General features: G+C 35.4%; 1 long non-coding RNA gene across 2 annotated transcripts in view; it reads right to left on the minus strand.

Annotated features, from left to right (window-relative positions):
* Window positions 1-508: 508 nt before the first annotated feature.
* Window positions 509-13,513, minus strand: part of LOC113934749 — a 48,948-nt gene continuing 35,943 nt past the window's right edge. For both annotated transcript variants that reach the window (XR_003523784.2, XR_004819541.1), the window contains exon 4: window positions 509-3,494. This is a non-coding gene — a long non-coding RNA (uncharacterized LOC113934749). The remainder of the gene's footprint in view (window positions 3,495-13,513) is intronic.

A 13,513-nucleotide genomic window follows, 5' to 3' on the forward strand; every position in this document is an offset into this window, starting at 1 on the left:
TCAGCCAACATACAGTACATCATTAGTGTCTGATGTAGTGTTCAATGATTCATTAGTTGCATATAACACCCAGTGCTCATCAGATCCTGTGCCCACCTTAATACCCATCACCCAGTTACCCCATCCCCCCATCTCCTTTCTGCAACCCTCAGTTTGTTTCCCTCTCCCTTCCATTTTAGGTTATTAATGTTAGAGTTATAAGTGAACTAATCACCAACATTGTCATAGTAGAGAATTTGACTTAGACTGTATATTTACCATTGTGAGTTTTACTCTACCTTCACGTTTTATGATGTGTTTTTCTTCCTCCAAATTTTTAAAATTCCAGTTAACATGCAGTGTAATGTTGGTTTCTGGTGTAGAATTTAGGGATTCATCACTTACATACAACACCCAGTGCTCATTGCAAGTGTTCTCCTTAATACCCATCACCCCTCCCCTCCAGTAACCATCAATTTACTTTCTAGAGTTAAGAGTCTGTTCCTTGGTTTGCCTCTTTTATCCCCCTCTATGTTCATTTGTTTTGTTCCTTAAATTCCACATATGAGGAATTCATATATTTCTTTCTCTGACTTATTCTGCTTACCATCGTCTTTTTATTTCTGCTTGAAGAACTCCCTTTAGCACTTCTTGAAGAGATCTAGTGGTAATGAGCTTCCTCACTTTGTGTGTTAAAGTCCTCTGTCTTCTTCACTTCGGAAGGACAGCGTTTCTGGGTATAGTATTCTTGGCTGACATTTTTTGTTTCTTTCAATATTTTGAATAGATCATTCCATTCTAATCTGGCCTGGTTCTTTGCAAAAGCAAGGCTATAATGGGCTATGTGGTTCCTTGATTGCTTTTGTCAGGTTTCCTATCAACAGACGCTATGAATTAGCTTCCTTGTAGTGGCAGGGTAGCAGAATGGGCCATGTAGCCAGCACAGTTTATTGTTTGGGGACCCAAATCAAGCAGGATTGTGTGCTAAATTCCCTGGCCTGAAGGGGCAACTGGTTTTGCTATGCTCTCTACTCAAGTGTCACTGTACGTAGGGCTGTAAGATGAGCTAAACAGCTGCTTGTGTGTGCTGGTTAGGTTCTCAGTCAAGGAGGCTGAATGCTGTATTCAGCAGTGAGTGGGTCTATGCATTAGTTTCACAGATAGGGTCACCATACAAGTCCCAAGGCAGGCAAGGCTCTTATTTGTGGATCCCTTAGTTCTAATATTTTTTTGTCAGCTTTTTTTAAGGTTTTTCTATGTATAGTTTCATGTCATCTGCAAATAGTGACAGTTTTGCCTCTTCCTTACCAATTTGGATGCCATTTCTTTCCTTTTGTTGGCTGATTGTTGTGGCTAGGACTTCCCATACTATGTTGAATAAAAGTGGTGGAGTGGGCACCCTTGTCTGGTCCTGATCCTAGCAGAACAAACTCTCCACTTTGCATCACTGAGTATGATTTTAGCTGTAGTTTTGTCATATATTGCCTCTCTTGTATTAAGGTGTATGTTCCCTCTAACCCCTTTTGTTGACAGTTTTTATCATGAATTTTGATTTTCACTATATGCTTTTTCTTTATTGGGATGATCATATGGTTTTTGTCCTTCATTTTGTTAATGTAGTGTATCATGTTGATTGATCTGTGAATACTAAACTATCCTTGCTTACCTGAAATAAATCCTACTTAATGGTGGTAAGTAATCCATTTTATGTATTATTGAATGTGATCTCATATTTTGTGGAAGGTACTTGGCCTCTATCTTCATCAGGGATATTGACCTGTAGTTTCTATTTTTTTTTTTTTTTTAGAGTTGCTTTGTCTGCTAGGGTAATGCTAGCATGATAGATGTATTTAATTGATGGGTAGAATTCACCTGCTCTTAGACTTTTGTTTATTGGGGGGTCTTTGGATTGCCAATTCCATTTCATTACTAATATCTTTCTTCATGATTCAGTTTGGGATAATTGTATGTTTTTAGGAATTTATCCACTTCTTCTAGGGTGTTCCATCTCATAATCCTTTGCATTTCTGTGGTGTCTGTTATTCTTTCATTTCTGATTTTATTTATTGGTGGACTTTGTGTGTGTGAGGAATCTGGTTGTTTATCAAAGAACCAGTTCTTTATTTCATTGATTCCTTTTCTAGTTTCTTTCAGAGCTGGTTTTAATTATCACTGATAGCTACCTTGCAACCTGATATGACTGCTTCCTCTGGGCTCATCCTACACAGGGAATCAGCCAATTCTCTATTAGCCTTGGATTCTTCTAAAGGGAAAAGAAAATGGATGTTCACTGTTACTAAGTTAGAGGTAATTTGAATCTGAATACATATATATGTATTTATCTTCTATTGTATGTAATATCAGAAAATATGAATCTCGAAATAAAACATGCGTTTATTCCCATGTGTAACTAATTGTAAAGTTTTCCCTTTTTTCTATATCACATTCATATTTATCCAGTTTCTTCCACATAGGTATTTGGTTCTAAAAAATAGAGGATGTGGCAGAGTTAAAATATTTTGTTGACTCATTTTGCTTGATAACATATTACACGTGAATGGGTTCAGAATAGCAATAGGAATACTATCAATATTACTAGGATTACTGAAAACAGTTTTTACAGAATTATGCTGTGTCCAGACTAGCAGTTCATACAGCCATTGCATACTATACATTCCTCAAGACTTCATCTTAGTTCTGTAAGTGTATAATTATTACCAGTTTTTATAATATTATCTAGCCATTCTCATTGTCTAACCTCTTTCCCTTAGTATTAAGGCCAGATAGCTTATTAATATAAGAAAATGAAAAATAGACTGAGTGATACTTTCGAAAAAAGTATGCAAGCCAGAGAAGCATGCCCAAAAAACATGCAGAATTTAATGTATATTTCCAGCTACGCTAAATAGGTTAGAGATTTATTCAAGGCATGACATATAAATAAAAAATCAGAAGTGATCCTCTAGAAATAAAAACAATCCTAAGAATATTATAGGAGTACAGGAGCAAATAAATACAACATAATACCGTAAAGGTAAAAGAATTTGAAGGCAAGCAACTAAATTCCAGTACCTGAACAAAAATATCTAACCAAGAAAGTAGAATACATAGAGGATATAATTTAAAAAAACCTAAAACTACTAAGAAAGGCCTTAATACTTTTGTGTTGCTCATTTTACATGCATTGAGCTTTCTGAACTTTCACAAGGAGGTATATATGGTAAGGTAGCTTTTATAACTTTACAAATTTCCCTTTACTATTATTTTTGTGCTTTATCTAGAATTTACCTTTTTTTGGTCCCTGTCCTACTCTTGATTACGGTTCCAGAAGTTTCTCCTCAGTGTAGAGCCCTTCTCTGGAGACAGACACATTATTGTGGGTCAGTTTTGAGATTTTTGTAGGGATGTGGCTTTTCCAGCTCAATTCAATAATGCTGTTCCATGGTGTCCATTTCCTGGGGCAGTGGCTCTCAGAATCCAGTGTTTTCTGCATATGCATCTAGAGATCTAATTTCCTTTTTTCAGAAGAAGAGAAGAATTCATTAGATGACTTATGCTGCGTTTTATTCTACATATTTTGATAATACTATTCTTATTATACCACTTAGTGAGCTAAATGTTACATATAACAAGATGGTGAACTTCCCTGAATACCTACAGCAGCTGAGTCACATTTAGAATTTTAGTTTATCTGTACTATGGAATTTTTTTTTCTAACCAACCAACTCCTGAGAACCAAAGTGAGCTCCAAGTACCCATATTAAATCCTAAAGTAGCTTATGAATTGTTTAATATTAGAGCACCTACAAAGTGCTTGTATCAGTTCATCTTCTCTGAAGTACATTTATTTCTAAGAGGGTGCACAACAGCAGCTTAGCTGCAAAAAGTGAAAATGAAATTGTCATGTTTAATCACTTATCTTCCTGAGAAGAAAGATTTAAGCATGTGAAAATGGAATCACTCAAGTCAGAATTAGGCCAACTGCTGTGACTAATATCTCCATGATGAAACAAGTTTGTTCATTTTGTATTCTAAGCAACTAGTTATAAGAAGCAAAGTGTGTAAAACGTAAGACACCCAAAAGTTCTTTCTTGAAAGAATGAATGAAACAATGATTTACAGGATTTCTTTTTAATACTGGGTCAATGAGTGAAGACACATTCTGGCATTTTCACTAAGACGTAGAACACCATAAAGATGTTCAACAGCAGGGCAGCAGACATAAAGCCGTAAAGTGTATAAATGTGTAATCAGATAAATTTGTGTTTGAATCATTTAATTTTTTATTAATTTGTTGTGTGAACTTGATACCATCTTAATTTGCCTACCTTGCTAAATAGTAACCAAAAATACATGTTCACAGGATGTAACTACCGTTGGGTATTAAATAAGATTTTGTTCCCTTTCCTTCGAGCTAAACTCAAAATCAATCATTTAAATGTTCGTTTTTTGATACTTTTACCCAATTTTAATGAGATGTAATAGACATTTTATGTTTAAGGTATACAATATGATTTGATACATGTATATTCTGCAAAATGTTTACCAGAAGACGATTGGTTAAAATTCAGCATTTCACGTAGTGCCAATTTTTTTTCCTTCCATGTAATGAGAACTTTTCCTCTGAGCAATTTTCATATTCACAATACAGTATTGTTAACTATAGTAATTGTGCTATATTTTAAATCTCTATTTCATTCGCTTAGTCTAATGTCCCCAAAGTCCATCCATGTTGTCATAAATGGCAGGATTTTTTTTTTTTACAGCTAAATAGTATTTCAATGTGTATATATACACAAACGTGTATGTATATTAAAATGTAGATACATACCCAGAAGTGGGACTGCTGGGTCAAATGGTAGTTTTATTTTTTGAGCAAGCACTATACTTTTTCATTCCCACTAACAGTGCACAAGGGTTCCCTTTTCTTCATGTCCCCATGAATACTGTTATCTATTGTTTTGGATGATAGTCCTTTTTATATCTCGTTGTGGTTTTGGTTTCCCTTGCCCTAATACTTAGTGATGTTTAACACCGTTTTTTTAACACCTTTTGAATAGCTTCTTGGGAAAATGACTATTTGGGTCCTGTGCCCATTTCTAAATTGGATTATTTGTTTTTTCTCTCATTCTATAGGTTTTACTTTCTTTTAAAGTACAGATTCTGGAGGAAAAAAAAAAACCTGTGATACAGGAGATCCCAGTGTCCTTATCCCCTCACAAAAATCAATGATTAGCTAGCTATTCATGAACAAAAACAGCTCTGGAAGACCTGTAGATTAGCAACATACTGGAGTTATGCATGGAAGGGAATGTATAGTTACAGGTGAACACACTGCTCGCCCCTCCAGCTTGGTTCAGGCATATACCCAGCCCAATCACCTTTACTGGTTCTCCCTCAGTATGCCCAGGAGAAGAGTGTGTGGCCACAGAAGAGCACACCACCATCCAGGGCCCCCAAAGCTGCTTGCAGGTGTGGGGCAGACCCTGCTGTCTGTCACTAGCCTGGACCACCACTTATAGCTAGTCCTTCCAGCTGAGGACCTGCATGGACCTCCAGTGTAGCACAAAGCCATTGGAGAGCACAATGATACCCTGATACAAGGGAGCCCGTAGTTGATCCTGCCCCTTGTGCCCATATGAGTGTGTTGGGAAATGTGTCTGTCACTAGACAGGCAGCTGCAGCTCATGCCTGCAGCTGTCTGTTCCTACACCACTAGCTCTGAATACCACCACAGCCTGCCCTGGTCCCTACCTACAGGTCCTGAGGGTGCTGCTTAGTACACCAACAGACAGCTTTTGCAAGAATTGTGGTCCCTCAGTAGTGCTTGCCAAAAAGCACAGTTGTTGATGCTCTGGCCACAGTGCATGGGATGAAAAACATCACCCCCACCTCAGACCTGGTCCCACAATGTGCCCCTAGATTTGGCACCCTGCATTGCTAAACCTAGAGTCCTAGCACAATACAATGTGCTAGCTTCTACCAGTGAAAGCCTTCCCTTACCAAAACTCATCCATAAAATCTGGAAGAGGGGACTGCTTCTTCAAATGCACAGATAGGTTACAGGGATCATGAAGAGCCAGAAAAGCATCTCCACCAAAAGAATAAAGTAAATCTCTGATAACTGTCTCCAAAGAAATGGAGATCCAGAATTGCCTGACAAAGAATTCAAAATATTTGTTCTACAGCAATGCTTGGAGAGCTACAAGAGAACACAGATAAACAATATAAGAACAAAATGAAGAGCTCAATAAAAAGACATAATTTAAAAGGACCAAACAAATTTTGGAGCTTAAGAATACAACGAACCGAAGAATTTAAGAATGAGCTTAAGCAACAGACTTGAACACGCAGAAAAGAGAATCTGTGATCTAGAAAATAGGTCAATTGAAATACAATTGAATGAAAAATCCTACAGGGGTTATGGGAGACCATTAAAAGAGAGAGATAAGGTATGTATTTTGGGAGTCTCAGGGGAAGAAAGGAGTAGAAAGCTTATCTAAAGAAATAATGGCTGAGAACTTCCCAGAGAGAGAAACTTGTTTATCCAAGTTCATGAACCTCCTAAGTCAGCTCAGAATTTCATTCCAAGTTCTTCCCCAGGACATGTAACAATAAACAACCCTTCCCTAATAAGCTAAAGCTGAAGGAATTCATCATCACTAAACCTGCATTACAAGAAATGCTTAAAGTTCTTCATACTGAAAAAGGACATTCATTAGCAATGAGAAAACATGAAAATATACAACACAGTGGTACAGGCAAGCATATTACCAGATTCAGAATACACTCATACTGTATTATGTTAATGTGCTGAGTAAAGGTTGAAGGACCAAGGTATTAAAAATAGCTACAGATTCCATATTAGATTATGGATATACAATTAAAATATTGACGAGAAAATGGAGTAAAAGGACAGAATTTTGAATTCAGTCTAAGTTAACTTTTTATAGACATAACTATCATATGCTGATGAGATGTTTTATGTAAGCCCCTTGGGAACCACAAAGCAAGTATCTCTAATAGATACACAAAAGCTAAAGGAATACCAACAAAGCATACCACTATGGAAAATCATCTATTTACATAAAAAGGCTGCAAGAATGGAATTTTAAAATCAAGCAGAAAACAGCTAGTTGGAATTAGTAAGTCCTTACCTATTAAATAAGATTTTGAACCCAATTCTGATGTGGGTGTGAGGGTTTTCTCTCCATACCACCAAACAACAGCTGGGACATCAGCTGGGTGTCCTACAATTTAACTCAATTCTGACACTATCTACCCAGAGAGGTTCCCCAGGTTAAGTGCCACAAGACTGCCTTCCACACATGCACACTGAAAATGCTAATTGTAAGCCCAGGTTATCATTTGTGCTTCTGACTCACTGGCTATGGATTGTAGGGTCTAAAAATCCCATCCTTAGATTTGATTAAGTTGTTCTATATATAATATAGAAAGAATGAATTATCATACCTATCAGTAATTATTCTCAACATTAATGGATTGAATTTCCCAATCAAAAAGCAAAGACTGAATGGATAAAACAAGACTCATCTTTACTTTAAGGACACACATAATTCAAAGTGAAGGAATGGCAAAAGATGTTCCATCCAAGTGGAGACCAAAAAGAGCAGAGGTAACTATATTTGTATCAAAGGAAATGGACTTTAAGTCAAATTATAACAAAAGACAAATACGGTCATTATATGATAAAAATTCCAATTCATCAGGGAGATATCACAGTCATAAATACATACGCACTCATGATGAGATCCCCTAGATGTATTAAGCAAATGCTAACAAATCAAAAGGGAGAAAGAGGTTATAGTACAGTATTAGGAGACTTTAAGAGCACACTTTCAAAAATGGATAGATCATCCAAACAGAAAATCAGTAAGTAAATGTTGGACTTCTACTATGCATTAGACCTCATGGACTTAACAGACATATATAGACATTCCACTTAGCAGCAGCATACACATTCTGCTCAAATGCACATGAAATACTCTCCAGGATCTGTCACTGACAGGTCACAAAACAAGTCTTCATTAATTTAAGAAGAGTGAAATCATACCAAACATCTTTTCCAATGACAATAATAACAGAAGTGGGAATATTCACAAATATGTGGAGTATAAACAACACCATCAAATAACCAATGGGTCAAAGAAGAAATCAAAAGGGAAATCAAGAAGCACTATGAAACAAATTAAGAAAAGCGCAATATATCAAAACTTATAAGATGCTGAAAATGCTATTCTAAGAGAAACTTTACGGTGATAAATGCCTACATTAGGAAACAAGAAATTTCTTAAAAATCTAACTCTACACCTTAAGGAACTCAAAATAAAAGAAAAACTAAGCCCAAAGTTAGCAAAAGAAAGGTAGTAACAAAGATTAGAGCAGCAATGGAGACCAGAAAAAATAATAAAGATTAATGAAATTATGAGCTACTTTTTTTTTCCTGGCAAGATAAAAAGAGACATTTAGCTAGACTAAGAAAGAGAGACTCAAACTAAGAAATGAGGATACATTGTAATTGATACCACAGAAATACAAAGGATCAGGAGACCACTGTGAACAATTATATGCCAACTAGATAACTTAGGAAAAATGGATACGTTCCTAGAAAGATAAAACCTAAGGAGACTGAAAAATGAAGAACAGAACTTGAAAAGAACAATATTAAGTAATGATACTGAATTAGTAATCAAAAACCTCCCAAAACAGAAAAGGCAGGACCAGATGGTTTCACTGCTACATTCTGCCAAAATTAAAAATTGCCAAAATTAATTAATGCCGGTTGTTCTCAAACTCAATCAAAAAACTGAACAGGAGGGGACACTCCCAGACTCTTTTTACAAGGCCGGCATTATGCTGATATCAAAGATGGTTAAGGATACTATATAAAAAGAAAATTACAGGCCAATATCCCTCATGAATATGGATGCAAACAAAAATAGCAACAAAATAGCAAACTGAATTCAACAGCAAGTTAGAAGAATCATTCATCATAATCAAGTGGGGTTTATCGCTGGGATGCAAGGTTGGTTAAACATAAGCAAATTAATAAATGTGATACACATTAATAAAATGAAAACTAAAAATTATCTCAGTAGATACAAAAAAGCATGGGACAAACTACATCATTTCATGTTAAAAGTGCCCAACACTTTGGGTATAAAAGGAACATATTTCAACAACATAAAGGCCATATATGACAAACCTACACATACACAATGGTGAAAAGTTGAAAGTTTTTCCTTTAGTTAGGACAAGACAAAGGTGCCCACTCACACCATTCCTATTCAGCGTTGTACTGCAAATCCTCATCTGAGCAATCAGCAGGAAAAAGATGTAAAATGTTTAAAGATGATATGATCTTATAAAGACTGTACCAAAAAACTGCTTGGAATAATCAACAAATTCAATGAAGTTACAGGATATAAAATCAGTATCACAAAATAGTTGTGCTTCTATGCAACAACAAAATACCTAAAAAAGAAATAACAGAAAATTATCCCATTCACAATAGCATTTAAACAATAAAATACTTAGGAAAAAATCTAACCAAGGAAGAAAAAGACCTCTACACTGAAAATTCTAAGACACTAATAAAAGAAATTGAAGACAAACATAAATGGAAAGTTATCCCATGTTCATGAATCAAAATATTTTTAAAATGTCCACACTACCTGAATGCATCTACAGAGCCAAGGCAAACCCTATCAAAATTTCAATGGCATTTTTTTACAGAAATAGAAAAAATAATCCTAAAATTCAACAAGGCAATATGACTCAGAATAGTTAGTTATCATGAAAAAAAAAACAACAACAACAAACCTGGAGACATTATAGTTCCTAATTTCAAAATAGAGTACAAAGTTACAGTGATCAAAACACTATCGTACTGACATAAAATCAGGTAGATATACCAATAGAAGAGAATCAAGAACTCAGAAAAAAACCCATGCATATATTGTCACCTAATATTATCTAAGATTACTCAGTGGGTAAAGAATAGTCTATTCAATAATGGGGTTGGGAAAACTGGATAACCTCATGCAAAAAAATTAAACTAGAACCCTATCTTACACTACTCACAAAAATGAACTTCAGATGAATTAGAGTTATATTTAAAACCTGTCATTGTAAAATTCCGGGACAATATATCAGAAAAAATCTCCTTGACCTTGGTCTCAGCAGTGATTTCCTTGACATTACAGCAAAAGCACAAACAACAAAAGCAACACTATAGTAGTGGGATTAAATCAAATAGATTGGGTCCACACAACAGAACAAGAAAGTGAAAATACAGAATAGGAGAAAATATTTGCAAAGCATATATGTGATAAGGAGTTAATATCCAAAATATATCCGGAACACATACAACTCAATGGCAAAAGAACAACTCAATTTAAAAAGCGAAGAGAAAAGCTGAACAGAAATTTTTCAAGAAGATATACAAATGGCCAACACGTGTATGAAAAGGTGCTCAACATTACAAATCATTAGAAAAATGCAAATCAAAGTCACATTGAGCTATCCCCTCATGCCTGGGAGAATGGCTATCATCAAAAAGGCAAGTGATAACAAGTGGTGGTAGGGAATAGCACTGGTGATAGGGACGTAAATTTCAAAGTGGAAAGCCATATGGAAAAGAGTATCATGGTTCTTCAGGAAATTATACTACCGTATGATCCAATGATCCCATTTCTGGGTTACATATGTAAATAAATTAAAATCAAGATCTCATAGAGGCAACTGCTCTTGTATGTTCATTGCATTACTCACAATACCCGAGATACAAAAACAACGTAAGTGTCCATTAACAGATAAATGGATAAAGACTATGTGAGATACACACAAACAATGGATTATTATACATGTATTATAAAAAAGGAAATCCTTTTATCTGCAACAACTTGGATGCACCTTGAGGGCATTATGCTAAGTGAAATAAGCCAGAGGAAAACCAGTACTGTATGATAACAGTCACATGTGGAATCTAAAGACAAACTCAGGAGTCAAAGAGAGTTAAGTGGTAGTTACCAGGAGTTGGTGGATACGGGAAATAGGTAAATGTTGGTCAAAGTGAACAAATTTCAAGTTTTAAGATTAGGGATCTGATGTAGAATATAGTGATTATAGCTAATAATACTGTTTCATATTCTTAAAATTTGCTAAAGGGTTAGATTTTAAATATTCTCAACACAACGAAGAAATGATACCTATGTGTCAGGATGCAGGTGGTGGCTAATACAACTGTTGTAATCATTTTGCAATTTATAAACGTATGAACTCAACATGATGTACACAAACTTAAACTTACACAATTTTATGTGTCAATTATATCTCAATAAAGCTGGAAAACAGCTTTTTCCTTATGTTTACTTATAGGAGTTTTATGATTTCAAGCCTTACATTTAAATCTTTAATCCATTTGGAATTAATTTTTATAAATGCTTTAGGATAGGGGTCTAGTTTCATTCTTTTGCATATGAATACCTCATTTTCCTGGCATCATTTATTGAAGAGACCATCTTTTCCTGTTGAGTATTCTTGGCTCCCATTGTCAAATATGAGTTGATGTATATACATGAGTTTATTTATGGGCTTTTAATTTTCTTTCATTGGTCTGTGTCTGTTTTCAGGACAGTACCATCCTGTTTTGATTACTCTAGCTCTATAATATAGTTAAATATCAGGAAGTGTAATGCTGCCAGTTTTGTTCTCAGGATTGTGTTTACTATTTCAGGTCCTTCATGGCTTCAGACACATTTTAGAATTGTTTTTTCTATTTCTCTTAAAAATTGTCATTGGCATCTCAATAGGGATTGCACTGAATCTGTAAGGGGCTTGGTGTTACATGGACATTTTAATATTAATTTTTCTGATCAATGAATACAGGTATCTTTACATTTATTTGTTCTTCAGTTTCTTTCATCAGTATCTTGTTTTCATCATAGAGATTACATTTTCTTAAATGTTAAACTCATTGGTTAAATTTACCTAAGTGTTTTATTTTTGATGGTACAAATGGATTGTTTTATTTTTTTTAATTTATTTATTTATTTATTTGAGAGAGCGAGCACGAGTTGGGGAGAGGGGCAGAGGGAGAGGGAGTATCAGACACCCCACTGAGTGGGGAGCCCAGTGCAGGGCTCATTGGGATCATGACCTGAGCTGAAGGTAGACGCTTAATGGACTGAGCCACCCAGTCGCCTGGGATTGTTTTATTTCTTTATCAGATAATCCATTGCTAGTAAAAGGAAATGCTACATAAATCACTTTGTAGTTGTTGTGAAAGAGAGAAATCTAATTGGTGACTATCTTGTATTCGTCCAATCCAATCATTATTCACCAATTTTAATGTAAAAATTGCTTTGAATTTTGAATGCTTATTTCTAGTTGGCGTTTATAAGTATTTTGTGTGTAAATTAAATACAAGAAGGCAAATTAATAACTTCCATTCAGAAGAACAATACTGGACTAGAAGTATTTTCAGAGTTGATTTTGAGGAATTAACATCAGAAGTATTAGCAGTCCAAAGGTAAAGCCAAATAGATACCCTTTCTTTTCTTTCTTCTTGCCCCCCTTTTTGTTTATCTTTCCTCATCTTTTTACCATACTCCATTTTAAATAACATTTGAAGTATCATGCTTACTGATTTAGGTTTCAAATTTTGTGCTTAACTTCCTTTCAGCAACAAACATAGGAAGATGGGGTCATTCATGTTAATATTAGAAAGAACATAACTGGCCTTTCTTTTTCTGCCATCTTGTAGTCTCTGGAGGCCTGCTGGGAGCAGGACTCCTATAACGCCAAATCATGTCTGGAAGGCTGTGGTCCAAGGCCATTTTTGCTGGCTATAAGCGAGGTCTCCGGAACCAGAGGGAGCACACAGCTCTTCTTAAAATCGAAGGTGTTTATGCTCAAGATGAAACGGAATTCTATTTAGGCAAGAGATGTGCTTATGTGTACAAAGCAAAGAACAACAAAGTGACTCCTGGTGGCAAACCAAACAAAACCAGAGTAATCCGGGGAAAAGTAACTCGTGCTCATGGGAACAGTGGCATGGTTCCTGCCAAATTCCGAAGCAACCATCCTGCTAAAGCCATTGGCCACAGAATCTGTGTGATGCTGTACCCCTCAAGGATTTAAATTTAATGAAATTAAGTAAAGGTGTAGATTTGAAAAAAAAAAAAAAGAGAGAGAGAAAGAATATAACTCATGATTTTAAGTGAAAAACCAAGATAACTGTGACATTAGTCTCCAAAATAATTTTCTTTTGTGGAAGAAAATTTCATCATGAAGATGAAACTGAGGAATATCACCAACAGCTTCCTGAATAACATGTTATGGCTAATACACTAATGAGCTTTGTGTGGATGCACGTTAAAGTGCTCTTGGATAAAGACTACATTTTAAATATTAAACTGCAATTTAGGAAACATGGCCTTTCAGCAGGCCAAGTATATGTTATTCTAACTTGAAAAAGTATAGATCACATGAGTAGCTAATCCAAAATGAA

This window comes from Zalophus californianus, chromosome 13 (assembly GCF_009762305.2).
Source record: "Zalophus californianus isolate mZalCal1 chromosome 13, mZalCal1.pri.v2, whole genome shotgun sequence".
Lineage (NCBI taxonomy): Eukaryota > Metazoa > Chordata > Mammalia > Carnivora > Otariidae > Zalophus > Zalophus californianus.